General features: G+C 37.8%; 2 long non-coding RNA genes, 9 other non-coding genes and 6 pseudogenes across 12 annotated transcripts; all 17 read right to left on the reverse strand.

The window, feature by feature from the left end:
• Positions 1–6,652: 6,652 nt before the first annotated feature.
• On the reverse strand, positions 6,653–8,575 carry LOC123623147. The gene is made up of 3 exons (XR_006729813.1): positions 8,515–8,575; positions 7,978–8,061; positions 6,653–6,713 (listed from the first exon to the last, which is right to left on the reverse strand). It is a non-coding gene; the product is annotated as an uncharacterized LOC123623147 (long non-coding RNA).
• A 1,567-nt stretch (positions 8,576–10,142) lies between these two features.
• LOC123623181 lies at positions 10,143–11,746 on the reverse strand. Of its 2 annotated transcripts, none has more exons than XR_006729819.1 (3): positions 11,735–11,746; positions 11,140–11,233; positions 10,143–10,192 (listed from the first exon to the last, which is right to left on the reverse strand). It is a non-coding gene; the product is annotated as an uncharacterized LOC123623181 (long non-coding RNA). The 2 variants fall into 2 exon arrangements; XR_006729822.1 differs by having other exon boundaries at positions 10,178–10,192; positions 11,128–11,233.
• LOC123630850 lies at positions 10,689–10,765 on the reverse strand. Its single transcript, XR_006732791.1, has one exon. It is a non-coding gene; the product is annotated as a small nucleolar RNA SNORD113/SNORD114 family (small nucleolar RNA).
• A 572-nt stretch (positions 11,747–12,318) lies between the features above and the next one.
• On the reverse strand, positions 12,319–12,387 carry LOC123631316 (annotated as a pseudogene).
• Positions 12,388–13,285: 898 nt separating this feature from the next.
• On the reverse strand, positions 13,286–13,357 carry LOC123631295. Its single transcript, XR_006733133.1, has one exon. It is a non-coding gene; the product is annotated as a small nucleolar RNA SNORD113/SNORD114 family (small nucleolar RNA).
• An 817-nt stretch (positions 13,358–14,174) lies between these two features.
• LOC123631320 lies at positions 14,175–14,241 on the reverse strand (annotated as a pseudogene).
• A 913-nt stretch (positions 14,242–15,154) lies between these two features.
• On the reverse strand, positions 15,155–15,230 carry LOC123631304. Its single transcript, XR_006733140.1, has one exon. It is a non-coding gene; the product is annotated as a small nucleolar RNA SNORD113/SNORD114 family (small nucleolar RNA).
• Positions 15,231–16,137: 907 nt separating this feature from the next.
• Positions 16,138–16,206, reverse strand: LOC123631309 (annotated as a pseudogene).
• An 813-nt stretch (positions 16,207–17,019) lies between these two features.
• On the reverse strand, positions 17,020–17,087 carry LOC123631330 (annotated as a pseudogene).
• An 808-nt stretch (positions 17,088–17,895) lies between these two features.
• On the reverse strand, positions 17,896–17,967 carry LOC123631307. The gene has a single exon (XR_006733142.1). It is a non-coding gene; the product is annotated as a small nucleolar RNA SNORD113/SNORD114 family (small nucleolar RNA).
• A 908-nt stretch (positions 17,968–18,875) lies between these two features.
• Positions 18,876–18,947, reverse strand: LOC123631312. Its single transcript, XR_006733145.1, has one exon. It is a non-coding gene; the product is annotated as a small nucleolar RNA SNORD113/SNORD114 family (small nucleolar RNA).
• A 3,567-nt stretch (positions 18,948–22,514) lies between these two features.
• On the reverse strand, positions 22,515–22,590 carry LOC123631303. Its single transcript, XR_006733139.1, has one exon. It is a non-coding gene; the product is annotated as a small nucleolar RNA SNORD113/SNORD114 family (small nucleolar RNA).
• Positions 22,591–23,436: 846 nt separating this feature from the next.
• On the reverse strand, positions 23,437–23,506 carry LOC123631321 (annotated as a pseudogene).
• A 533-nt stretch (positions 23,507–24,039) lies between these two features.
• On the reverse strand, positions 24,040–24,110 carry LOC123631305 (annotated as a pseudogene).
• A 945-nt stretch (positions 24,111–25,055) lies between these two features.
• Positions 25,056–25,130, reverse strand: LOC123631294. Its single transcript, XR_006733132.1, has one exon. It is a non-coding gene; the product is annotated as a small nucleolar RNA SNORD113/SNORD114 family (small nucleolar RNA).
• A 1,005-nt stretch (positions 25,131–26,135) lies between these two features.
• LOC123631308 lies at positions 26,136–26,207 on the reverse strand. The gene has a single exon (XR_006733143.1). It is a non-coding gene; the product is annotated as a small nucleolar RNA SNORD113/SNORD114 family (small nucleolar RNA).
• An 840-nt stretch (positions 26,208–27,047) lies between these two features.
• LOC123631302 lies at positions 27,048–27,119 on the reverse strand. Its single transcript, XR_006733138.1, has one exon. It is a non-coding gene; the product is annotated as a small nucleolar RNA SNORD113/SNORD114 family (small nucleolar RNA).
• Between the last annotated feature and the right edge of the window lie 558 nt (positions 27,120–27,677).

Below are 27,677 nucleotides of genomic sequence, written 5' to 3' on the forward strand. Positions count from 1 at the left end.
CACACGGCCCACACCACGCATCGAGACTTTTACAGAGTAAACAAATAAAATTCACTTCCCTTTTACAGAGGAGGGGAACAAAACTTAGAGGGTTGTTCTGGTGACTTCTCCAAAGGCAAAGACTGGCATCTGTCCTGGCAGAGAAAAGAAAAAAGAAGTCAAGAGAGACCAAGAGATCACGAATCTTCCTGTCCTGTCCACTCACTGAGGACCGCAGGGGCAGGGAGACAGCCAGGCATAAGGGCACCGACACAGAATTTGTCTGAAGAGCTGTCCAAGCCTTTGTTTTCCAGCCCCCAGCCTGCCCCATCTGTGATCCTCGGTCATTGCTCTGCGTGGCGAGTGCCCACCAAGGAGCCAGGATGGCTTCAAAGACCCCTGGACATGGAGGGAGAGCTGCCTGGGTCCAGAATGCAGCCCTGGAGGGAACTGGGGCATAGCATGGCCCCTCCCAAGCCTCAGTTTCCCTGTCTGCACAATGAGGAACTGACGTCACCCACCTAGGGACATTGCCAGGATGAAATGGGAACTCCTGGCTCAGCCTGGTGCACAACAGGCACAACAGAACTGAACTTTCCTCTAACCCAGTGGCAGGGCCCATCCGCCTGCAGCTCCCAGTGTCCCCGTGGGAACGGTGAGCCTCTGGCATCCTTTCCTCCTGGCCTGGACCAGGGCTCCAGTCCCCTCTGGGGCCCCCACACTTGTCCCATTGACTTCAGGACCAATTCTAACTCCCTCCTGGCCGCAGGAGGGTTGGGGGCTTCGGCCAAAAGCCTGAAAGAACAGCTAATGGGGGTGACTGAGCTCGCTCAAGTTTCATCAGAGAAGCAAAACCAAACCGCGGAATTCTGTCTTGCAAACCGTCAGCCTATGCAGTGACTGCTGAAGGTTTGTTTTCAATCTTCCCTTCCCTTCTTGGAGAGGAGGCCCCAACGGCTCGCACAAGCCAGACTCGGCTCTGGCCGAGGGCCACGGGGTTTCAAATTTTGAAAGGGGCCTTTTGCAAAATGTTCAGTTTCAAACCCTCGTCCCATCCGATTGCCCACATCCTGTCCAAACTTCCTGGGGGAGTGAGATTTATTTAAGAAAGGAATAAAATCCCCACATCCATACCCTGAGTGAAAACACGCTCCATCCCAGGCAATTTCAAGGATTAAGGCTACATATCTCCTAATGAGTCCCAGGCGGAAGGCAATGTGGGGTTGGCGGGAGGAGGAGGTCAGGCCTCAGCAATGAGGAGGTGCTGTACCTCCACACTAGGGACCCCCATTCTCTGCCAGGGATGTGCTTAGCCCCAGCACGGCCTTATAGTCATTCCTTTGCATGGTCACTCTCTCCTTCACCCACAGCATTCTCCCTGGCCAGCCCTCTGCACCAGACTCTGGACTAGACAGTGGGATCTGAGGACCCCAAGACTGAGAACGCCGGCCAGGGAGCAGAAGGGCTGGCTGGGGAGGCAGACACCCCAACAGATCATGACCAAGCTGCAGGAAATACTTCTGAACCAAAGTCAAGTTCATGGCCATGCAACAGTTCCAAGTGTGGAGCAAGTAACCCCAGCTCAGGGAAGGAGGCCACGGAGAGCAGGGCTGGAGCAGAAGCTTGTGCAAAGGCATAGAGAGACCCACGCACGAAGGCTCGCAGAGGGTCTGTGATGGCTCACGAGGACAGGGAGTGTGGGGCAGGAGGTGTGGCTGGAAGCCAAGCCATGAAGAGCTTGGACTTCATCCTGGGGCTTAGGGGAGCCATGAGCAGGCTCCGAGGAGCAGGGGACTCTTGGGCATGCACCCCAGACGTGCCACACTGGCTCTAATGAGAAGACTGGAGTCCGGGCCAGAGAGACCAAGATGAGGGCCAAACCCGGCCGGGTGTGGCGGTGGTGGAGGTGAGCAAAGGGGACCTGTGGGTTCATGGGAGATACTAAAGGGGTGGGCTGGGGGCTTTGGTGGGGACTGAACAGTGAAGGCAGAATACGTGTGTCATGAGTATTTCCTTAAAATGCACCCCTCACTCAAGACTTGGAGCTCTACTGGGCAGAGTAGTATCTGTACTATTTCTGGCTATTTGTACCCAGGCTCTGGCACAAGAAAGGGCCTAGTAGTTTTGGTTAACTCACCTAACATTTTCCGACGCGTAGGTCTTCTGGTAGGCTACAAGGGCAGAGAAAGAAGATCCTGTCATCGAGAAGTTCATAGCCATTTGGGAAAAGTTGGCAGCTGATAATTGACAATGCAATATGGGAGCTGTCGTGGGTGTGGAAGAGAAATAAATAAAGGGCAGATCTGCACAGAGGGATGCAGGAAGGGAGGGAGAGAGCAAGGGGCTGTGAAAATGTGAGAGGGGGTGACATGTGTGTGAGGCCCAGCACAAGGCTGTGTAACTAGTGGGAAGGACCAGAAAACTAAAATTGATTGTTAGCTGTTGTTATGGCTCCTTTGCCCAAGGGAAGAGTGGAGACCTAACTCCGGTCTCCTCTGTCTGCACACACCTGCCAAGCAATTGTGCTGACCTAGCTGCCCGGCCGTGGCATGCAGCGGTACCACCTGCCACTGCACGGTCTGAACACCTCTTCCAAGGGGCCGGAGCTGCCCAGATGTGGAATGGCCAGCCAAGGACAGTCAACATTAGGGTCCCAGATGCCCAAAATTAAGAAAAGGGAGTCTACCTGATTTGGTCTGAAGTAGGAAGGCCAATCATTTGAGCCCAAATCAAATCCTCAAGAAGGAGAAGGCCGTGTTCCACGCCAGACGCCAGAGCACCAACCACCAAGGCCAAGGAGATGTGAGGCCGGGAGTGAGAAGTGGAATCCGGGTCAGGAGCCGGCAAGACAAGAGAGGAAGAGGCGTGGTCAGTGTCAGGCATGGAGCCAGTGTTGAATTTGTATTTGTTGATGGAAGGGAGGGAGTGGCAAATAGAGACACAGATGAACGGGAAGTCTCAGACAGGTGCCCCACATAGAGTGAAGGTGTTGCCAACTCACTTTTTTTGTCATCTGTCCCCTGGTAGAAGGGTACATTATGCCATCTTGAAGATGCATGGTCCAGATCGGCCCATCCCATCCAAACTGGCATGCTTCCCATGACTTTAGCTAAACTCCCCAGTCTTCTGGAACAAGAGAATTTGAGCATCACATCCATTTGAGAAATTTTAAGTCAATCCAGTTGAAATCATCAAATACAACTACTTCGGGTGGGGATGGGGAGAATTAGCATATAACATTTGTGACACATCTTTTTCCTCCCAGGTACCTTACTATGAACATGACCTGTTATTATGTCACTTCAGGGCCTTATAAGCAGCTCTTATTAAACAATACAACCACCAAGTCAGGTGGGTATCACTGTCCTCATCTCATCGGTGAAGCTGAAGGTCAAGAGGTGCTTCACATCTAACCCTAAGTCCTACAGCTACAAGAAGAAGGAATTTGGTTTGCTTGGGAAGGCAAGGAGTGGGCCCACTCACTGGAGGCACAAAAACAAGACTGAGTTATTTTCAATCTCCTGTCTTGGCAGAGGAAAGGGCAGCTTTCGGGAAGGCCCAGGGCTTCCATTCCACTGTGCCAAGCCAACATTGCCCAAGGATGGGCCGACGTCCAGGCAGGCAGGACTGCCAGTATTCTGACTCACCATCTGGCACCGGACACAGGAGGCTGGACTCAAGGGAGAACCTGGACTTGCGTAGGAGGATGCCACGGACCACGTGACACATAGCACACTTCCCCAAAGAACGCCTCCCCAGCCGCTCTGAGACAGGCCATCCTGGTTCCACAAAAGCACATGTATTTTTAGTTATTCGTTCATTCATTCAGCTGCATTTCACTGGGCGCCTACTGGGCTCAAGGCTGGGCAGGCGCTAGGAATACACAGAAGAATTTGACCCAGTTCCTGGCCCTCAAGGCACAACATTTTAGTGATGACACGTAACAAATGCCCAGGGGGAAGGAAGGGTGCTCCAACTGAGCTATTTATACTGGGGTGTGAAGTCAGGGCACAGCTCCTCTCTTGGGAACGGTCAGGGGAAGGGTCCAGGGTCCAATGAGTTCATTCATTCATTGCCGCACGCATGAATCCACTGACTCGTTTACAAGTTTATTGGCTCATTCACTTATTCAATCATTCATTCACAGAGCAGTTAATTTATTCCTTGATTACACAGTCATTCATTGACTCGTTTACTAATTCATTCTTTTTATCATCAGCTATAATATATTCATCCATTTGCCTGTTCACTCAATAAATTATTATTTCATCAACCTACTTATATACTATTATTCTTTTTCCTCTTTCATTGGCTTTTTCATTTATTCATTCACTCATTCCTTGACATGTTAATCCATTCCTTTGGTTACTCATTGACTCACTCACTTCACTCACTGATTGATTTATACGTTGACTCACTGATTCATCTATTTCCTCATCCCTAATTAACTTCCCTTTATCCATTAAATCATAAAGCGATTCAGGAATTCGCTGACTCATCGGTTCACTTATTTTTTTACGCACTCATCTTTCATTTTTCGACTCATTGAACTATTAGTCAACCATTCACTCACTGACTTAGTCTTTCGTCACTCACACATTTGCTTTTTGTTTTAGGCAGAATCTTACTCTTTCGGCCCAGGTAGAGTGCAGTGGCGTTATTGTAGCTCACTGCAACCTCAAACTCCTGGGCTCAAGCAATCCTCCTACCTCAGCCTCCCAAGTAGCTGGGACTACAGGTGTTCACCACCACACCCGGCTAATTTTTTCTACTTTTAGTAGAGATGGGGTCTTGCTTTTGCTCAGGCTAGTCATGAACTCCTAACCTCAAGCTATCCTCCCACCTCAGCCCCCCAGAGTGCTAGGATTCCAGGTGTGAGCCACTGCACCTGGCCTCACTCATTCACTTTTTGACATTTCACTGATGCACAGACTCATCTGCTCACTAAGCCACCGTGCATTTATTCACTAGCCATTGGCTTAGTCACTCATCACCTCACTGTTGATCCATTCCTTCATTCTGTCCTCCTTCACATTTTCATCACTTCATTTACTCATTCATTCACTAACGCATTGCTTCACTCATTCATTCTGGTATTCATCATTTATTCCCCTCCTCACTCAACAAATGTTCATTACTAACATAGGTGCTCCATGTGCCAGGCTCCAGGCAGAGCACTGAGCAAGAAGAGCAGTCCCCGCCTTCGGGAAGCCTGCAGCTTAGTGGCTCTGGCCCTCGCTCAGGAGGCACCTCTTCCACGAAGCACCTGAAACTTAAGACTGAGCTGAGCACACACCCTCTGTGCGTCTGGAAAGCCCATCTACCTGCCCCCTTACGTTGAATTGTTACATTTATAAGTAGGTCTCCAGCTAATCCCACAGAGCTACATGACAACTGGAACTAGACTGAATTCATACATAAACACTATGCCCAATGCAGGGCCCAATGAGGATGAAGGGCAATACCTGTTGAGCTGAAATTAATACCTTACCATTGATTATTTTAGCACTCTTTAGATTTCAAGTGCCAGAAAATAAAACAGAAGGGGTACAGGGGCCTCCTACCACCACCTCCAAATAAATTAATTCACTAGAATTTATGACTAAGATAGCAAAACAAAAAAAAATTTAGGTAAGTAGCAATCAAAAATGTCCAAAATATTTCAATAGTACATGCAGAATAATATACTATTGTAAGAAAGATATAAAAGATTATAGTTTTATTTCATAGATGTCAGGGGGCTGAACTGTAATAATTATAATCCTTGTTTCGGAGCACATTTTAATCAGTGATCCATGATTTTCCTAATTCTATTGTACTGTTTCATAGATTGATTTAGCAAATAATAAAAATGACAATGGTAATTATAATCAATTCTATGAACCCTCCAAAATATAAGAACAAAAACACTGAATAATTTAACATCTGTCTCTGACCTCATTATACACAGAGGAGGCAAACTAACTCTTTTCAAATAAATGGATTTGAGAGAAACAGAACTAGGTTTATCATAATTCTTGCTTCATGAAATTTTTCCATTTGAATATTCTTGGGCATTTTAATTTTCTTTACACATGGATTTTTTCTTGTTTATTAACTTAGACAGTTATTCATTTTCAAAAATGAAGTCAACAACAATGAATCTACTGCTAAACAAGGGGGGGAAAATTGACTTGTCACTAAAGTCGTCCTATGGGCTCTCTAAACGGAGGGGTAATATAGTTGACCCAAATTAAATCAATCCTGGGTCTATGACATCATCTCAAGATTGCTCATGAGTGGCCATTGTAATTTTACTGGCATATTTGCTTTTTACTTGTTTAGCTATTTATTACTTTCAATAAAATAATAATTAAGAAAATAAAACCCAAGAGAACCAAAACCAACCCAAGAACAAGATCTTTGATTAATACTAGAATCTGTCTATTACCTCCTTAATCTAAGAGGTAACAATCTAAACTTTTTTAATGGATTTCAGTTTTGTAAAATGAATTAAACATTACACTTGTCAAGACACATTCTCAGCATTGGTCCAGGAATAGACTTTGATTTTATGATTGCATGCAGTTATTTATTTAGAATAATAAATGGTTGTCATCTGTAACAAAAAGCCCAACTCAAGAATAAAAACACAATCTATTGCTTACCCTGATCCAGACTCTCCTTGGCCACGTGGGTGACAGTTAAGATCCTCGTCCCTAAATAATGATTAAAACAGCCAAGGTACATCCATTCTGTGGGAGTACAAAGCAGACATAAAAAAGAATAAAATATCTTCATCACTGTTTCCTACTTTGCACCCATTCATTTAATTCACCACTTACTTATTTTGTTTAATTCTTGTCTTAATAAATCAAACATCTAGGAACCCACAGCAAACTAAGAGCAGAACATTAACTTTTAAATACCACTATGTAGCTGCTTCTTACACAAAGTGGTAGCAACTTTAATCTAGTTTTTTTCCCCTGAATGGACCAATACATTTCAGAACTGATTAATCATATTCCTTGCTTTATAACATACCCACAAAACTGATCCATGTTTTAATCTTTTTCTTTTCTGTTCTTTTTTTTTTAAGACAGAGTCTCACTCTGTTGCCCAGGTTAGAGTACAGTGGCGTCAGCCTAGCTCACAGCAACCTCAAACTCTTGGGCTCAAGCGATCCTCCTGCCTCAGCCTCCCCAGTAGCTGGGACTACAGGCATGCGCCACCATGCCCGGCTAATTTTTTCTATATATATTTTTAGTTGTCCAGATAATTTCTTTCTATTTTTAGTAGAGACGGGGTCTCGCTCTTGCTCAGGCTGGTCTCGAACTCCTGACCTCAAGCGATCCACCCGCCTTGGCCTCCCAGAGTGCTAGGATTACAGGCGTGAGCCACCGCGCCCGGCCTTAATCTTTTTCTGTACTCATGAATATATTTGTTTATTGATCCATTCATTTATCACTAATAATATAAAATCAATATCTGTGAACCCCCTCAAGCTCTAGAACTAGGTTCTTGAACTTTCCTGAAATGATTCCCACAAAAGTTCTGTACTCAGTCTTCTTTGTGCAATGGACCTCAGTTTGCAAATGTGATCACAGTTTCTATTCAGATGCATTCCATTCCGTACCCATCATAGATCCATGCACGGTTCTTTTGAATTTAATTCGAAAAATTTTTAGATATTACAATGAACCACAATAAACCCAATATCCTATTCAACAACTAGAATACTGATTCCCTAAATGAGTAACAGCCAGAACTTTCTCAAGAGAGGAATGTTTAAATTATCAATATGCCAAACATACAATGCGGCATTAAACTTTTGAAAATTAATATAGAAGCTAAGTTTTTTTTCTTGTACTTCATTTCTGGTAAATTGGATTAATTGTGGTTCATAACCCATTCTCATTATCGTGGGCCTGTTCATGGCCTTTTAAAGTTTAATTATCGTCAATGACACAGTGGAAACACGGTGAACTAACAACCCAAACCAAGGACTTCATCACTTACACTGCATGCCATTCTCCTTACTCGGAGGGACAGGTAAAGATTTCACGACTGGAGAATAATTTAGGCCGCGGGAGTCCATCCACCCTGTGCAATGTGAAAAGAATGGTAACAAATGAGAAGACTTAGGTTTAGGTTTTAATTTAGTGAACATGAGGCAAGCAACACAGAAATAAATCATAAATAATGATTTATGCCACATTCGTATCTCTGGCTCATGAATGGATCTCCATTTTATTTAGTAATGTCTTCAGTTATCCATTTTAATATATTCAGAACACCTTTAAAGGACCACCCAACACTGAGAACTACGAGAGTCACAGACATCTCACTGCATGGCTCTTACCCACAGAGCTAGGAGCACAGGGCTCCTTTTGAGAAAGACTTTCTGTTCTGCTAAATTGAATTCATCGTGAACCTTGATTTATCATGCAATCTGATCATCAGTCTTTGTCGATTATATTCCGTCCTTTTTAATCATACACTGATTACCCTAAAGAGACCACCCCAACAATGACAAAAACTTGGATCATTACTCACACTGAACCACAAAGGTTTTCATCATTACAGAATAATTATCAGCTTGACTGTGTCCATTCTGTGGAGCTGAAAGCAGACGGTGGGGCGGGGAGGAAAAATGAATATGGCTTCTTTTACATCTTTAAAAAATGTGACATAAAATATGCAAGAGTATTTCCTGCAAAAGAGGGGTGGAATATGCGAAATTCTCTCCATTAATTCACGTTTTCCCCTTGATTTACTTAGCTATTTATAATTAGGTATTGATTAAGTCATGAAATTATTTATTTCTATTTCTCTTAATAAACAAATTTGACCTCACCATTGTCCCAGAGCAAAAACAATGAATATTATTATTCTTTGTCTATATGACCTTTACTGAAAAGGGGCACATCCCTGATTTATTTATTTATTAATGAATCTCAGTGTTTGGGGATAATATTAAAAATAATGTAATTCCACAGTTGTACTAATTAGACTCATCCTAATCCTTGGTGCGTAGCATATTCTCATCATTTTTGTCTTAAAGAATAACACGATCTCAGGAACTGGCTAAATCATCACCATTATTTCAAGACATGCTCATTACAGTCCGATGTTTTGTCTCTTTCAGCTGATTATTATTAATGTATTCATTCACTCACTGTGAAGATAAAATCAGTGTCTTTGCACACACCCAAGACAATGACACGGGTAACAGTAACACGTGTGCAGCTTCTCATTATCAAAGTGATAACGGACAATGTAACTTGGTAATGAAATTTAGAGAGCACAATAGCTTATTATAGAACAAATTTTTATCACTGTCCCTCTTTAATTTAAATAGTGCTTAGGCTTTTATTTAATTACATAAATGACTTTCCTATTTAGTAATAAAACAAAAAACCAGTAACCAAAGATAACTCAGAGCATAAACATTGACAATTCATACATCTGTCTACATGTTCCTCATTCTGAGAGATTAAAAAAAAAAGCATGATTCCCAACTCCTCAGAAATAAATTAGTACTGAGACTTATTTCATTCATATGTCACAGCTGGTCCAGGCATGGCCATATTTTTATTCACTTACTACTACAGCTTGAGCTCTTCATGCAGTAATTCACTTATAATTATATAATCGTTATCCATGAACCACAAAAGCACAAGAACAGGATAATTGGCTATCTTAAACTGCTGTCTATAGGATCATTTCCAATGGAGCAATAGACTAATTTCTCTTATATTGCACCTTACACTTTCTGGTACATATTATTCACAATCCTTGACCCACACCAGTCATCATCACTGGACTGCAATTATGTGCCTTTGTCTTCATTTATAGGAATACTTTGTCAATTCATTTATTCATTAATTCACTACTCATAATAAATAAGTGTACATGAATCAGGAAAAGAAAACAGAACAGGAGCTATGATGTCCCTATTTTCTATCCATAGATCATTTCCCACAGAAATTACATGTTTCTTGAACTGACCTCATTGTTTCAAACATGGATTACTCAACATGATGCGTTACATCAATCCCATGTTCACTGTGGGACCATGGTTAGCCTCCTTTAATTATATTTCCTACTTCTTAATAACACATTGACCACTCTTAAACGCCCCAAACCAAGAAAAGAGCTTGGACTATTACTCACGTTTGTCTCTGTGCTCCCGAGACAGCCTAGAGCTGGTGGCCGAGGCAGAATGCCTGTCCTGCGGAGTACAAGGAAGAGTGGAAAATAAAATTTGATACTTTCTAACCACTAGTCTTTGCATTTCATCTTTCATTTACTCAGTCATTTGGGATTCTTTAACTTATGGTAGTATTTGCTTATTTTTCTCTTAATAAAACAAATATTGAACTTACAATTGACCCAGAGCATTAACACTGATTATTAGTTGTCGATGGCTACGTGACTCTTAGCCAGAGTTAAAACTATTGGTCCATTTATTATCCATTCCAAATTATATTAATAGCACTTCTATCCTTGCCATATATGTTCACAATTAGAACATGCCTCACTCTCTTCTTCTTTAATCATTTAAATATTTGTTTATTGATACTTCCATTGATTCATTTATATTAATATTAATCATAATCCATGAACCATAAAATTAGAAGCACACAATCCTTGATACCACTAACATCTACCTATAGGATTTTCCTATATAAAGGCGATTCTACATAATAGACTGGATTTCTATTATATGGGACCTAAGAGCTCCAGACACTCAGTAGTCATCATGGGTCATTACTCATAAGTCAGCAGCTATCATCATGGTTCAGACTTGGCCCTCATCTTCTCAATTTGTGTATACATGTTTTTATTGATTGACTGATCAGTTCACTAACAATAATAAAATAATTACCTGAGAGTCACAAAAACTTAAGAGTAAGCTCTTAAGTTTTGTCTATATAATTATTAGCTTTTGAAGATCTCTAATGTCTGTCTATATAACTATTCCAGCAATATATCTCTTTCATTAATTAACCTTAATGTTGTATATATGCATTAATCAATATAATGCTTTGTATTAATCCCATTTTTACAACTGGGCCAAAGTATACTTTCAATGATTATACATAACGCTTCTTAATAATATCAGGAATGGCTTTTAAGAGAAAACACTGAAAACAAGAAAATAACTTTGACTATTACTCGCATTGGTCTCCATAGACCATATAACACACTGATGAAGCCACAGATCTTCTGACCATCCACAGAAGGTAAAATCCGCTGAAGCGTGTTCATCCTAAGGAGTACAGAGCACAGGAGATGGTGGGAAAGACTGAGACGCTGTCTGCATTGGCCTTTGCATTGTCTTCCATTTAGTCAGTGATATAGGTGATCTGGGATAACATTTATTTTATTTTCTCTTACATAAAAAAACAGCATCAGTCCTGCCACTGACACAAATGAATTATGTCATCAATTATTATTTATCACCATCTATCTCATTCTTTTCCAAAGAAGTAACAACCTTAGACCACTTATTTCCTCCTTGTGTCAGTATTTTCAATGTATATCACAGGTTTTCTTGCCTCACAAAATATTTTTTAATATATACAAATAAATAATGTTGGATATGTTCTTCATCTATGCATCCATCACTTATAACACTTCATATTCATTTCTTATTTATCCCTGGGCTACACATGGCCTGATTTGGTTATATTTCATATTTTTTGATAGTGCAGTGAAAACCTATAAACAAACCACCCAAGACAGGACAAGAACTTTGACTGTTACTCACAGTGGTCTCCAGGCTCCTAACACAGAGACGCAACCTCAGCTTGTGAACAAGGCAAACCCCTTCACTCAGCCTCCGTGTTTCCATTCTGAGGGGTACAGAGCAGAACAGATGACAACAAAAATGAGACCTTCTGCATATTGATCCTTGCTTTTGAGTTTTCTTTTAGTTAGTCACTTATACATTCATTAACTTGGAGTCCATTTCTTTCATTTTCTATTAAGAAAATGAACAATTTTGAACTTGCCACTGACCCAGAACTTGAATATGGTCTATAATTCATACTGTCTATATCATCATTAGTCAAAGAGCTAACAGGTACGCAAGAGTTCTCTTTGGACTTTACCAATTTCGATATATATTAATAGTGTTAATATTTCTTATCTAACAACTTATTTTTATAATTGGACAATAATAAAGTATGAACACTTTACTCATCTTTATACAACTATTGATTGAGTCTCTTATTGATCCAATTATAAATATAAGATGAAAATACATGAACACGAAGACCAAAAATACTTCATTCTATATTCCTGACATACAGGATCATTCGAAACAGAAGGAATGGATCAGTTACCTTCTTGACGGACCTCAGAGTACAGACGTAGTCATCACATTTGACTCATACGCCACCAGTAGTCATCATCGGCCCGGGATTGGCCCTCTTTTTCTCCATTTCTACTTTGTCTGATCAATTCATTAATTCACTAATAATAATTTTAAACACTATGATTCACAAAACTCCAAAAAGAGTCTTAACATTCCTAATCTCTATCTAGAATCACTCTAACATTGATATATGTTTCATCAATTATCCCCGGTTTTTCATGGATGCATTATCAGTGTAACACTTCACATCAGTGCCGTATCTATCGCTGGATAAACTTTGCCACCTTTGATTATATCATATGCTTATCTACAGTACATTGGCGGTTATGAAAACCACCCAGAGAAAAACAAGACATGTGACTATTACTCACCTTGGTCTGCAAGCTCTGTCCTACGCGTGGTGCAAATGATGCACACGACCATGCGGGAATCCTCAAAGCAGAACACGTCGTCCATCCTGAGGCACATAGTTCAGAGAAAATAACAAAAGAGAGACAATGTCACTATTGACCCTTGCATTTCACCTACCATTAGTCACTTAGACAGTCATAATTTGGAGTATTTGTATTCCATTTTCTCTTAAAAAATGAAGAATTTTGAACTTGCAACTAATCAAGAATTTTACCATTAACTATAATTATACTGTCTATATCATCATTAGCCAAAGAAGTGACAGGCAGATACCATTTATGTCTCTTTGGACTTCATTGTTTTCAGCATATACTAATAGTGCTTCTTGCCTCAGCACATATTTTTATAATTGGGCAATGATTAACATTATTCATCTTTATTTATTTATATATTTGTTTATAGGTTCTGACACTTACCAATTATGAAAATAGAATAAAAATATATAAAGACCAAATACAAACCCATTCTATATTCCTGACATCTTTCTAAAGGATTATATCAAACATAGAAAATGGCTCAATTTCTTTTGCGATGGACCTCAGAGTTCCAGACACGTATTCATCGTATAAGACTCATACGCCACCAGCAGTCATCATCGATCCAGGGTTGATCTTTTTGTCCCATACATTTCTATCTTGTCTACTGATTGATTCATTAAATCACTGTTAATAGTTTTAAGTCCCTATGATTCAAAAAACACCAAGGACAGCTTTGATATTCCTAATCTGTATATGGAATCATTTCAATATTGATATATCTCTTTAATTAATTATCCTCATTTTGCCACATAAGCATTATCAATATAATGTTTCATATTATACTTTTTATGACACCACTGAGTCCTCTTAAACAAACTGCCTGAACTGAGTCCAGAATGTTGACTATTACTCACATTAGTCAGCATGCGCCTGACCAGGATCCAAACGCAGCCCGGGACCGTGGAGGAATTCTTAAACCAGCGCCATTCGTCCATGCTGAGGAGTACGGAGCAGAGAAGAGGACAACAAAATGAGACCATCTCAGTAATGATCCTTGCTTTTCACTTTCATTTAATGAGTGATTTAGGCAATCGTTATTTGAAATTGCCACTGACCCAGACCTTAAATGTTATCTATAACTTATACTGTCTATATTATCATTAGCCAAAGAGGTCACAGGCATATACCATTTATTTCTCTTTGGACTTCACTGTTTCAATACCTATTAATAGTGTTTCTTGCCTCACCACGTGTTTTTATAATTGGACAATGCTTAACCTTATTCATCTTTATTTATTCATATATTTGTTTATGGATTCTCATTGATCCAATTATAAAATAAAATAAAAATGCATAAAACACAAAGACCAAAAACAAATTCATTCTATATTCCTGAAATCTCCCTATAGGATCATTTATAACAGAGGGAACTGATGTTTGTGATCGACCTCAGATTACAGACGTAGTCATCGTACGACTCATACGCCACCAGTAGTCATCATCGGTCCAGAATTTGCCTGATTTTTCTCCATGCATTTTACTTGTCTGTTGATTGATTCATTAATTCCTAATAATTGTAAAACCTTTGGTTTTCACAAACCCAAGAAGAGCCTTGATATTCCTAATCTCTACAGAGAACCATTCTAACCTTGGCATATCTGTTTCATTCATTATTCAAAGCTTGTCATATGCATTATCAATATAACACTTCAAATCACTCTTAGAGCTATAACTAGGATACATTTGGCCATCTTTGATTATATTATACACCTTTTCTATAACACATTGAATCCTCTTAAACAAGCCACCCAAACCACGACAAGAATGCTAACTCTCACTCACATTGGTCTGCACGCTCCTTCCGAAGCATGGTCCCAAAAGAGCACTAGGTCGTGGGGAATCCTCACTGTGGCACAGACCATCCACTCTGAGGAGTATAGAGCAGACAAGATGATAAAATTGAGACACTCCCAGTATTGATCCTGGCTTTTCACCTGTCATTAGCTAGTCATTTATGCAATCATTATTGGGAGCACATTTAATTCATTTTCTCTAAAGAAAATGAAAAATTTTGAAGTTGCCACTGACCCAGAAATTGAACATTATCTGTACTTATACTGTCTATACCATCATTAGCCAAAGAAGTCACAGGCATGAAACATTCATTTCCCTGTGGACTTCATTGTTTAAAAGCATATTAAGAATGTTTCTGCTGTCATCACGTATTTTTATAATTGGACAATGTTTACCATTATTCATTTTTATTTATTTACATATTTGTTTATTAGTTCTCACATCAACAAATTATAAAAATGGAATAGAAATATATAAATATGAATACCAAAAATAAATACACTCTGTATTCCTGACATCTGTCTGTAGAAGACTCTCAAATATACGAATGGGCCAGATTTCTCTCGTGATGGACCTCAGAGTACCAGAGACGTAATCATCGTCCACGACTCATATGCCACCAGTGGTCGTCATCATTTGGTCCAGGATTGGCCCTCTTTTCTTTGAGTTGATTTCTACCTTGTCTGTTGATTAATGCAGTAATAATAATTTTAAGTCCTACTGTTCATAAAACTGTAAGAACAGCCTTAATATTCTTAATTTGTATACAGAATCATTCTAATATTGATATATTTATTTCATTTATTATCCTCAGTTTTTCACATATGCATTTAATATAATACTTCACATCACTCCCATATTTATTATTCGGATACAGTTGGCCATCTTTGATTATAATATACAACTTTTTCTAAGACATTGAATCCTCTTAAACAAACCACCCAAACCAAGATAAGGACTTTGACTATTGCTCACATAAGTCTGCAGGCTCCTTCCTAAGCACAGTGCAAATACAGCACATGACCTTGGAGGAATCCTCAAATCAGCAAAGGATGACTACTCTAAGGAATATAAAGCAGAAAAGATGACAACAAAGGTGAGATACTATCCCTAACTGCTCTCCAGCTATCATTACTAAGTCATTTAGGCGATCATTATCTGAAGTATATTTCATTCATTTTCTCTAAAGAAATGAATAATTTCAAATTTTCCACTGGCCCAGAAATTCAACATTCTCTGCACTTTGTACTGTCCACACCATCATTAGCCACAGAAATCACAGGCACGTACCATACATCTCACTGTGGACTTCCTTGTTTCAATATATATTAAGACTGTTTCTTATCTCACTACATATTTTTATACTTGGACAATGTTTAAACTTTTTCATCTTTATTTATTTATGTATGTGTTTATCGACTCTCACATTGGCCAATTATAAAAATAGGATAAAAATACATAAACACAAAAGTCAAAAAATACATTCTATATTTCTGAAATCTGTCTCTAGAATCATCTGGAACAGATACACTGGGCCAGATTACTCCTGTGACGGACCTCAGAGTACAGACGTATTCATCAAACAAGACTCATATGCCACCAGTAGTCATCATCAATCCAGGATCAGTCTTCTTATTTTCCATTCAATGCTACCTCCTCTACTGATTAATTTATTAATTTACTACTAATAATTTTAAATTCTATGATTTACAAAATCCTATAAAGAGACTTAATATTTCTAATCTCTAAACAAAATCATTTTAACATTTATATATATGTTTCATTAATTATCCTCAGATTTTCATATATGCATTATTAATACAATACTTCACACTATTGCCATATCTGTTATTGGGATAGGATCCAGTTGGCTATCTTGACCATGTGTAAGACATTGAATCCCCTCAAACAAAACATCCAAAGCAAGATAAGAACTTTGACAATTACTCACGTAGGTCTACATGCTCCTTTCTAAGCTGCATAGCACGTGATGATGGAGAAATCCTTAAATCAGCACAAATATGTCCATTCTGGGGAATATAGAGCAGAGAAGATGATAACAAAATTGAGACATTCCTGTTACTGATCCTTTCTTTTCACCTTGCCAACCAGAACCTGGACATTGTCTATAATGTATAAGGTCTATGCCATCATTAGGCAAATAGATGACAAACATCTACCATTTATTTTTCTTTGGACTTCACTGTTTTTAATATATATTAATAGTATATCCTGCCTTACCATGTATTTTCATAATTGGACAATACTTCAACCATTTTATCTTCATTTATTTACATATTTGTTTACAGATTCTCATATTGATCCAATTATAAAAATAGAATGAATAAGTACACAGAAAAAAACAAACATTCTGTGCTTCTGAAATCTTCCTATAACATCATTTGAAACAAAGAGACTAGCCAGATATCTTCTGTCGCCTCAGATTACAGACGTAGTCATCGTATTCGACTCATACGCCACCAGTAGTCATCATCGGCCTGGGAGTCATCCTATTCTCTCCATGTCTATTAAATAATTTATGGGCTCACTAATTATTGCTATATCTCTTTCATTAATTATCCTCAGTTTTTCACATATTATCAATATAGCACTTCATATCACTCTGTATCTATCTACCTCTGGGATACAGCTGGCCATCTTTTATTTATATTGTACACTTTTTAAATAATACATTAAATATCTTAAACAAAACACCCATGCCAAGACTAGAACTTGGGACTCGTACTCACAATGGTCTGCACACTCCCAACTATGACGCAAGCGGAGCCTCTGACCCTGACAGAATCCGCAAATCAGCACAAGTCACCGGTTCTGAGGAGCACAGAGCAGAGAAGATAACAACATTGAGACATTCGCACCTACAGTCCTGGCCTTTCCCTTTCCTTTGGTCAGTCCTTTAGACAATCATTACGTGGACTGAGATTTATTTCACTTTCTTAGGATCCTGATCTTGCAAATGACTAAGAATTTGAACATGATCCATAATTTATACTGCCTATAATCATAAGACAAAGAGGTAGCAGGTATATAAATTACCTCTTTGGACTTCACTGATTTTAATATATAATAATAGTACTTCTTGCTTCCCTACATATTTTTATAATTGTACAATGGTCACCCGTTTTGTCTTTATTTATTTATATGTCTATCAATTCTTGCATTGCTTCAATTATAAAAATAGAATCAAAATGCATGAACACCAACACCAAAAACAATTTAATTCTACGTTCCTGACATTGGTCTATCGGATCATTTGAAACAGAGGAAATGGACCAGTTATCTTCTGTCATGGACCTCAGTGTTCCAGAGACGTAGTCACCGTATCACCCTCATACGCCACCAGCAGTCATCATCGATCCAGGACTGGTCCTCTCTTCTCTGTTCATTTCTATGTTGTCTGTTAAGTCATTAATTCACTAACAATAATTTTAAAGCCTAACATTCAAGAAACTCTAAGAAGAGCCTTGATGAACCTAATCTCTACACAGAATCATTCTAACATTGATATATCTGTTTCATTAATTATCCTGTTTTTCATAAATGCATTATCAGTATAATATTCATAATCACTACCGTATCTATCACGGGGATAATGTTGCCCATCTTTGACTATATACATACTTTACAATAATAGATTGAATACTCCAAAAGGAACCACCCAAACCACGGTAAGGACTTGGACTATTACTCACATGGGTCTGCATCTGCCTTCTAACGCGTGGTGCCGACAGAGCATGGGACCGTGGTGGAATCCTGGAGTCACAACAAGTACGTCCATTCTGAGGAGTATAGAGCAAAGAAGATAAAACTGAGATATTATCACTATTGATCCTTGCTTCTCACATCTCTTTAGTCATCTAGGTGATCATTATTTAGCGTACGGTATATTTCTTTCATTGTCCTTTAAGTAAATGGACAATTGAATTTGTCACTGACATAGAACATGAACATCATCTATAATTACACTGTCTATGCCATCACTGACCAAAGATGTGACAGGTGTGTACCATTTATTTCTCTTTGGACTTCACTATTGTCAATAAATATTAATAGTACGTCTTGCCTCATCACATTTTTTTGTAATTGGACAATGCTTGACTCATTAAATCTTTATTTATTTTTATATTTGTTTACGGATCCTTACATTAATCCAATTATAAAAATAGAATGAAAATGTATGAGCACCAAGAACACACAAGTGCACTCTATTTCCTGACGTTCGTCTACGGGCTCTTATGAACAGAGAGAGGGGCCAAGTTCCTTCTGCGATGGACCTCAGCATTCCAGAGCCATATTCACCGTGTCACACTCATATGCCACCAGTAGTCATCATCGATTCAGGACCGCCCCTCTGTTCCTCCCTTTGCTTTTGTACTATTGGTGAGTGGTTTATTAATTCACCAATAGCAACTTGGAAACCTATGGACCACGAAATCCAAAGCAGAGCCTTGATGTCCCTAATCTCTACATCAAATCATTCTAGCATTGATATATGTTTCATTAATTATCCTCAGTTTTTCATATGTGTATTATCAAGATATGGTTTCATATCACTCCCATAGATAGTGCTAGAATACGGTTGGCCATCTTTGATTGTATTATACACTTTTTAGTAATATACTGAATATTTTTAAATAACCGTCCAAACCAAGACAAGAATTTTTAACTATTACTCCCATTGGTCTCTACGCTGCTAACGAGCAGGTGCGACCACAGAGCAAGTGCCCGAGCAGGAATGCTGCAGTCAGCAGGGATGCGTCCGCTCTGCAGAGAACAGAGCAGAGCAGGTGAGGGAAAACTGGAAACCTCATCCTCTAGGATTCTTGCTTCCTGCATTGCATTTACTTAATCATTCAGGGGCTTAATAGTCTTTCATAAGGTGTATATTTTCTCTCTCAACAAAAGGGACAACCTCTAACTGGGAACTGATTCAAAACAATAAAACCAATTCTTACTGTCAGTGTCTATATGCTTCTAAGCCAGAGAGGTAATATCTTTGACTCATTTTTTTTTCTTAATGGACATTGGTCTTCTCTATTTGTATTAATAATATTTCTTGCCTTGCTACATACATTCATAGTTGGACAATGCTTCACCCTCTTTTTTATCTATTTACTTATCATTTTTAATGGTTTTGTCATTGATCCATTAATACTAATAAATCTATGAATCCAAAATAAGAACATGATCTTTGTGGATTCCAAACATCTGTCTGCAGGATTCTTGCAAACAGAAGGGCTAGACTAATTATGTTGTGCTGCTGCTCCAACCCCCACACGTATTACTCACAGCCTGTGACTCATATGCCACCAGTCGGAATCATTGTCCCTGTGTAATCACTGGCCAACTTTTTTTCATTCACTTTCACATTTGCAGAGGCTGGATCATTACTGCAGTGAAAATAATAAAGTAAACATGAGTCAGAAAAATGCAGGAATAAAATTCTTGAGTGTTGCTAATATCTACCTACGCCATCATTTCCTGTATACATTACATCTTTTTCATTAAGCATTGTCAATGCTGCACAATATTGATTGATCAACTTAATTATTTCACATCATTCTTATTATTGGACTATAGATAACTATTTGATTAATATTTTTTTGGACTTAAATGTATTTTATTCCAATGTCAATTTAATAGGTACATAGGAAAATTAAATATAAGTAAAATTAGGTATAAATATGCACTTACTATTCTTATATGATATAAAATCACATTTGATTAATATTTTTTAATACTACCATGAATACCCTCAAACAAATGACTGAAACCAAGACAAGAGCATTGACTCTACTCACACTGGCCTCCTTCTGAACAAAACAGTAACATGAGAAACTTGATCATGGCAGTAATGTTTAGATCAGCTCAGTGACTCTGTTTTGAAGAGTATCAAGCAGAGATGATAAAAAGATTGAGATATTTTGTTCATTGATCTATAATTTCTGTTTTTCATTTAGGTATTTATTAATTTATGGTAGTATTTATTTTCTTCTTATAAAACAAACTTTAAACTTATAACTGACTTAGGGAAATAACTATTACTTATTAGTAATTATTATTATTGCCTGTATCACCTTTAGTGATATACTGGGTCCATTTGTTATCCACACCAAAATGTGCATTAATGGTATTTTTCCTTACTATACACTTTAGTAATGAACAATGCTTTACCCTCTTCATTTTCACTCAGTTTTGCATTTATTTGTTTATACTGTCATCGACACTTTTATAATACTGTTTTTAAAATTCATGAACACAAGATTAAGAAGAAGATCCTTGTATATCCCTGATATCCGTCTACTATATCACTTTAAACATGGGAAAGAACTAGATCCTATTTGTGTTGAACCTAAAAGTTTCAGACACCTAGTATTCATCATATACAACAATAATATACAAAGATATCCTGTGGTCCCCAACCCCCGGGCTGTGGATGGGGCTGCAGAGCTCCGCTGCCCACCCCCCAGTCCCCCAACCATGGAAAAATTATCTTCCATGAAACTGAGGAACCAGAGTGAGGGGAGGGGTGTGCAAAAGAAGGTGAGTGGCAGTGGAGCAAAACTTCATCTGTATCTGCAGCTGCTCCCCACTGCTGGCATCACCACCTGAGTTCCACTCCCCTCCCTTTCATGGAAAAACTGTCTTCCATGAAACTGGTCCCTAGTGCCAAAAAGGTTGGGGACCTCTGAAAATCGGTGGTTCAAGATTGGCCTTCTTTCTGTTCATTCTTACCTATACTTATTTATTGATTAATTCATTAATAAAAATATATGTAAACCACAAAAACTAAGAATAAGATCTTCAATATCCTTAACATTCATCCATACTACCATTTACAAAAAGCTTAAATCCCTTTCTTTAACTGAACTCAGTGTTTCAGTTATGTATTAATCAACATAATACTTCACATCTATCTGATATCTTCACATCTATCTTGACCTTCTTTGAATCACTCAAACCAAGATAACTTGGACTGTTGCTCACACTAGTCTCTGTGCCCCTAACATGTAGATGCGGACTCGTGATCTTGGACTAAATCAGCACGAGCACATCCATCTGAGGAGTACGCAGCACAGCAAATGATTAAAAAATTGAGACATTCTCTCCACTGATCCACAGATTCCTCCATCCCTTTATATAGTCATTTGGGTTAATATAAATTTATGTTAATATTTATTTATTTTTCTCTTAATAAATCAAATACCAAATATGCAACTCATCAAAAACTGTTGCCTATCATGTTCTATCAACTTTAGTCTGAGACAAAATACACTTGCTCCATTATTATTCATTCTAACTTATGTTAATATCAGTTTTCCTTACTATATATTTTAACAATGAGCATGCTTCACCACCTTGATGTTTGCTCATTATATATTTGTTTATTATTCATTCTACCATTTATACCTTACAATGTTATTTTTTAAGAATTCATGAACACAAAAGCCAAAAACAAGACCCTTGTATATTCCTGACATCAATTTATGAGACAGTTCAAACAGAGGAAACCGACATACCCAGGCTGGTCTGCATGCTCCCAAAACACGGATCCAACCACAGAGCGCGTGGCCACGGAAGAGTGCTTAAGTCAGCTCGAGTGGGTCCATTCTGAGGAGTACAAAGCAGAACAGATGATAAAAAAAAAATTGAGACATTGCTCCAATGATCCTCCCTTTTCACCTTTCATTTATTTGGTCAGTCACCTAAGCAATCATTATCTGGAATATATTTATTTCATATTCTTTTATGAAATCAAACAACTTTGAATTTGCCATGGACACAGAGCGTTATTTATTGTGTCTGTAAGCATAAAAACAAAGGCAAAAAACTAGATTTTTGCATACTTCTGACATCTGTCTATAGTATCCCTTCAAACAGGAAGAGTGGACACGATTCCTTTTGTGTTGGACCTCAGAGTTCAAGACCCCCAATTATTCATCACGTTTGCCTCAAACGCCACCAGTCATCATCATTGGTCCAGGAACGGCCCACTCTTTCTTCATTTATTTCTACACTCTTGATTAATTCAGGAAAGTACTAATAATAAGTCTAAAGTGCTATGATGCACAAAACTGAAAAAGGCCTTGATATCCCTCATATGTATACAGAATCCTTCTCAGATCACTGTATCTTCTTTACTAAATATCCTGATTTTTCTTAAATGAATTAATCAATAGGATACTTCATATTGATCCCATGTTTGTCAATGGGCTGCAATTGGCCTTCTTGTATTATATTACAAAATTTTTAATATTCCAGTGAATACGCCTAAGCAAATCACTCAAGCCAGGACAAAAACATTGCTCACAGTGGTCTCCAGGCTCCCAGGGCATAGATGCAACCAAGCAGCGGGTGGCCATGGAAGAGTGCGTGAATCAACTGGAGTGAATCCGTGCTGAGGTGCAGAAAGTAGGGCTGTCGATAAAAAAAAATGGAGACCCATGTCCACTGTTCCCTGTTTTACATCTATAATATAGGTGCTCATTTAGGGGCACCAAATCATTCATTTGGACGATACTGTTTCATTTTCCCTTAGGAAAATGAACATCAAACTTGTCAGAAAGTGAACATTATCTGTAATTTATACTTTCTGTATCATCATTAGCCAAAGAGGTAACAGTCATGTACCATCATTTTCTCATTGGATTCCATGTTTTCAAAATACATTAATAGTATTTCTTGCCTTGCCACGTATTTCTATATTTGGAGAAAGTTTCACCTATTTTATCTTGATTTGTTTATATACTTGTCTATTGATTCTTTCATTGATCCAATTACAGTAATAGAATGAAAGTGTATGAAAAGAAAGGCCAGTTTCCTTTTGTATTGGACTTCAGAGTTCCGGATAATTCATCATCCTAAGACTCATACCCCAGCCGCTGTCATCATTAGTCCAGGAAAGGCCCACTTTTCTTTCACTTATTTTTCTGAGTTATTTATTAATTCAGTAATTATACTTTAAAAGCTCTTTGATTCATAAAAATCTAAGAGACTTGATATCACTAATATGTACCTAGAATCATTCTCACTTCAATATATCTTTTTCATTAATTATCCCTATATTTCATATATACATTAGACATGCAATACTTCATATTAATTCCATATTTGTTACTAGGCTGCAGTTCACTTTCTTTGACTGTATTTCACAATTTTTAATAATACGGTAACTAACCTTAAACAAAGCACCCAAAACGAGATAGCTATTACTCACGTTGTTCTCTGGGCTCCTATCACAGAGATGCAACCAAAAAGCTTGTTACCAAGGAAGAATTCCTAAATCAGCTTGAGTGGATCCATTCTGAGAAATACAAATCAGAGAAAATGATAAAAACATTGAGACTTTCTCTGCATAGAATGAAAACGCATGAGCACAAAGAACAAAACCAAGATCCCAGCTATAGGATCATGTCAGACGTATCTTTCACATTGGACCTCAGAGTTCAACACGTATTCATCGTCCATGACTCATACGCCACAAGTCGTCATCATTCGGTCCAGGATTGGCCCTCTTACTTTATTGTCACCTACATTTGCTTATTAATTCATTAAATCACAAAATGATAATTTTAAAATGCTATTATTCACAAAAGCTCAAGAAGAGCCTTTATCTCCTTAACCTATATATAGAATTATCCTCGCATCAATATAACATTTTATTAATTATCCTCAGTTTTTTATATATGCATTAATTACTATATCATTTTATATATCCCATATATATCCCTGGGCTACAACTGCATTCTTTAATTATATTTCATACTTTTTAATAATATAGTGAAAGATATTAAATTTAAAAAATATTGAAACCAGGAAAACAATTTAAATCATTACTCACTTTAATCTCTGTGCTCTTAACATATAGAGATAACCGCAGAGCTCGTGACCATGGAAGAATGCTTAAACCATCTCGAATGTATCTGTCCTAAGAGTACAAAGCAGAGCAGATGATAAAAAAATTAAGACCTTATCTCCCTTGATTCTTGCTTTCTGCATTTCATTTAACTCAGTCATTTAGGTATTTGTTACTTGTTCATTATAAATGCGTGTATACACATATTTTTTAATCTTAACACAAGGAACACTTCCGTCTTGAGTCTAATCTAGAACAATAAAATTAGACTCTTCCTTATATGATTCTTACCCAAGTGGTAGGATAAATAGCTCAAAGTGGTAAATAAATATGTATTTGTTTCTAAATAGCTATCAGTGTTTTCAAATTTTATTAATATTTCTTATCTCCACACACACATGCATAGTTAGACAATGCTTGACCCTCTTCTTTATATATTAATTTACCTTAGTTTAGTAAATCTATCATTGATCTATTGACAATAATAAATCTAAATGAACTGAATCAATATGAGGGCATTGTCTTTATATATTCCTAACATTTCTCCATAGAGTCAATTTCAACAAAAGGAATCAACTAATTAGGTTTTGTGTTGGACCTCAGAGTTTCAGACACGAATTATTCATCGTCCATGACTCAAACGCCACCAGTTGTCACCATTGGTCCATGATTGGGTCTCACTTTCTTCATTTGTTCCTACATTTTTATCAATTAAATGATTATTTTATTGCTATTAAATAAAAATAAATACATGGTTCAAAAAACCACAATGTCCTTAAATATCTATAACAACTATCTATAGAATTATTTTTCATATAGACTACCACTCTTTCCTTAATTGACCTCAGTGTTGTACATGATAGATTAAACAACACGATGTTTCATATCATACTTGTCAACGAGCCAAGGTTAACTTTTTATTAATTCAATATGTTTAAATTTTTATTTAAATTGTATGCATTTTTCATGTACAACATGATGTCCTGAAGCACATATATGTAGTGCAATAACTAAATCTATCTAATTAACATAGGAATTACATCACATAGCTATTTTTATGGTAAGAACACTTAATATCCCCTTCTCAGCATTTTTTTGAGAATACAATATATTGTTATTAAATATAGTCACCACGTTGTACAATATATCTCTTGAACTTATTTCTATCTTCCTGAGTAATTTAATACTTTTTATAATAATACCATGAATCCCTCAAACATATCACCCACACCAAGGTAAGAAGTTTGCCCATAGCTCACCTTGGTCTCTTTCCCAATGCAGAGGCAACATAACAATCTTGATCACGGCAGAATCCTTAAACCAGCTTGGTGCATCCATTCTGAAGAGTAGAAAGCACAGAAGACGATACAAACATTGAGACCTTCTTTCCATTGATCCACATTTTCTACCATTCATTAACATAGTCTTCTATGCTTTTATTATTTAATGGTAAAATTTATTTTTTCTCCTAATAAACTTCAAACTTATAACTTGAGAGCCATAATTGACTACATATCTATTCATTTATATATTTGTTTACTCATCCTACCCTTGATTCTTTTACAGTAATATTTTTTAAATTCCTAAACACAAAGATCAAGACCCTTGTATATCCTGATATCTGTCCATAGGATCCCTTCACAAAGCAGAAGTGGATTAGATCCCGTTTTCGTTGGACCTCAGCGTTCCCCACACGTATTCATGGTGTATAACTCATACGCCACCAGTGGTCATCATCGGCCCCGGGTCTTTTCCACTTCACGCTAATACAAATTTGTCTGTTGGTTAATTTGTAACAAAGAAATACATGTAAATCACAAAATACAAGAATGATCCCTGAAGATCTCTAACATCTATCTATAGATTCATTTCCACAAAGACTAAATCTCTGCATTATTGTCCTCAGTGGTTCATACATGGACAAAGCACTATAGTGCTTTTATCAATATGATATCAAAATTAGCCTCTTTGGGCCTCTTTGATCACATTTAATACATTTTAGTAATTCAGTAAATACCTTTAACAAAAAGCCACTCAAACAAATACAGGAAACACCAACTATTACTCACATGGGTCTTCATGCTGCAACCCAGAGATGCAACCGACAGGCTGGTGAGCACGGAAGAGTCCTGGAATCCCCTCAAAGCTGTCCATTCTGCGGAGTACAGAGCAGAACAGATGATTAAAGAAATGAAACATGCCTCCACGGGTCCTTGCTTATCATCTTCCACTTAGTCACTCCTTTGGCAATCATTATTTGGAACATATTTATTTCCTTTAATCTTAAAATAAACCACTTTGGACTTGCCACTGACCCAGAACAAAAACATTATGTATAATTTATACTGACTATATCACCCATAGCCAAAAAGAACAGTCATGCACCATCTCCTTCTCCTTTGGATTTCAGGGTTTTCAATATACGTAATAGCATTTCTTGCCTTGCCACGAATTTTTATAATGGGACAATGCTTCACCCATTTTATTTTGATTTATTTATATATTTGATTATTGATTCTTTCATTGAGCCAACCATAATAATAGACTAAAAATGAATAGGCAGAAAGACCACATTCCCTTTGTGATGGACCTCAGAGTTCCAGACCCATAGTCATCGTCTCACACTCGTAAGCCACCAGTAGTCATCATCGATCCAGGACTGGTCCTTCTTTTCCCCATTCATTTATACATTCTGTTGATGGAATCATTAATTCACTAATAATAATTTAAAACCCTAGGATTCACGAAGCCCAAGAATAGGCTTGATATTCCTAATCTGTATATAGAATCATCTCACATCAATATAGCTTCATTAACTATACTGGATTTTACACATGAATTAATCAACATAATATTTTCTATAAATTTCATTTTTGTCATCAGTAACTGTTGGCCTTATGTGATTATATTTCATACTTTTTAATAATAGAGTGAATACCCTTAAACAAAGCACCCAAATCATAACAAAAATTTTGACTATCACTCACATTGATCTCCAGGTCCTCAATAGAGATGCAACCGCAGAGCTCAGAACCATGGAAGAATCTCCAGTCAGCTCAGATGGGTCCATTGCAAGCAAAACAGAACAGGACAGACAAAAAGAAAAAAAAAACAAAAACCTAAGACATTCTCTCCACTTATCCTTGTTTTTCACCTTTCATTCAGTCAGTCCTTTAGGCAATCAGTAATCTAAAGTATTCTTTTTCCTCTTAAG

Source organism: Lemur catta, chromosome 1 (assembly GCF_020740605.2).
Source record: "Lemur catta isolate mLemCat1 chromosome 1, mLemCat1.pri, whole genome shotgun sequence".
Classification (NCBI taxonomy): domain Eukaryota; kingdom Metazoa; phylum Chordata; class Mammalia; order Primates; family Lemuridae; genus Lemur; species Lemur catta.